The sequence below is a fragment of the Dioscorea cayenensis genome, chromosome 14, assembly GCF_009730915.1.
Source record: "Dioscorea cayenensis subsp. rotundata cultivar TDr96_F1 chromosome 14, TDr96_F1_v2_PseudoChromosome.rev07_lg8_w22 25.fasta, whole genome shotgun sequence".
NCBI lineage: Eukaryota > Viridiplantae > Streptophyta > Magnoliopsida > Dioscoreales > Dioscoreaceae > Dioscorea > Dioscorea cayenensis.
The window spans coordinates 5,168,279-5,169,668 of NC_052484.1; the positions used below are offsets into that span (position 1 = coordinate 5,168,279).

At 32.2% G+C, this 1,390-nt stretch overlaps 1 non-coding gene across 1 annotated transcript; it reads right to left on the reverse strand.

Moving 5' to 3' along the window:
- Positions 1-939: 939 nt before the first annotated feature.
- LOC120276587 lies at positions 940-1,040 on the reverse strand. Its single transcript, XR_005541302.1, has one exon. It is a non-coding gene; the product is annotated as a small nucleolar RNA Z157/R69/R10 (small nucleolar RNA).
- Positions 1,041-1,390: the final 350 nt, after the last annotated feature.

Here is a 1,390-nt window from a genome sequence, read left to right on the forward strand (position 1 = left end):
AATAATACCAAGGACAAGAAACAAATAATCTTTTTTATAATTTATAAGCACCAATGAAAAGCAGTAATCTTGATAGAGCCGGTGTCTTTTAATATTATATGATAAGCTATTATGATTTATAAGACTGATAATTAGCTCAAATAAGGATGGGGTAAAGAATAAACATATATTTTATGATTTTAAACCTCTTTATGGGATGACGTTTGCCGTCTTTGTGAAAGAAAAACTTATATATTTACAAAGACATCAAGATGAAGTCAAACGATATGGAAGTCCTTTAAAACTTTACTTATAATAGTTATGGGTGCAGTAGTTACAGCAACAACAGTGATAATAATAAATAATAATGGTAATGATGATGATGATTATTATTTTTATTAAGTGAATACCAAATTTAATAATTCTCACTGAGGAGGCCCGGTGAGAATCAACATATTAACAACATTTTAATCACAGATGCACTTATGAATTAACATAAGTAAATAAATAAAAAAATCATAAGTACTTAACTTATTTAAAAAAAACCATTATTAAAGAAGTCCTCCGATCCTTCTATGAAACTTTAGAAAGGTGCTTTTTCTATAAGCTAATCCAAACCTGCCTTTGTTAAAATTTGCAACCTTTAACTAAGTAAACTATATTATAATTCAAGTCTAATCTCCAAGTGATCATATAAAACCCTAACCCTAAAACCATACATTTGCATTGAAAATAGAACCGTAAACAATAAAGTTCCGATCACTAAACATCTAGAAAATTCACAAGATGGTAAACATCATGGTTTTAGAAAATTCACTAAAACCATACACAAGAACCCAATTATCATAAAAAAAATGTAAATGGACTCATCTCAATCCAAATTCATTTCATATAACACATTAAGCATTGGTACTTAAAAAAAAAAGGAATTTTGATGAGATAAATCAAAAAGGTCTCACAATTGGTGCTCAGACAACCAAGGGACCACTCTTCAGCTTCTGGTGCAAAGACCAGATCTAAAACTCTAATCCACAAAAAAAAAACCTCCTCATCACACCAAACTATGAAACCCAAATCAAAATCATCCACCAAAAAGACGCAATCAATACAATAACAAGAAAATGCATACCATTGGAGAAGAAGGATTAGATTGAACTAAAAGAAGGGTAAGAGCGTAAACCTGCTTGACTGGAGGAACTCTGGTTTCACCAAAGCCGACTGTCGTCGCTGCAATGTTAATTGATGCACCACCATCCTTGTTGCTGCTTCCGCCTCCACTTACGGCCATGATCCCCTTTCCCGACCTTCACAATTTTCAGTACCAACTCAAATAAACTCAAAAAACCTTGAGATCCCTTGAGAAACTAGCTAGATCTCCTGATAACAGAGCTATAAGAGAAGTAAAGCTCAT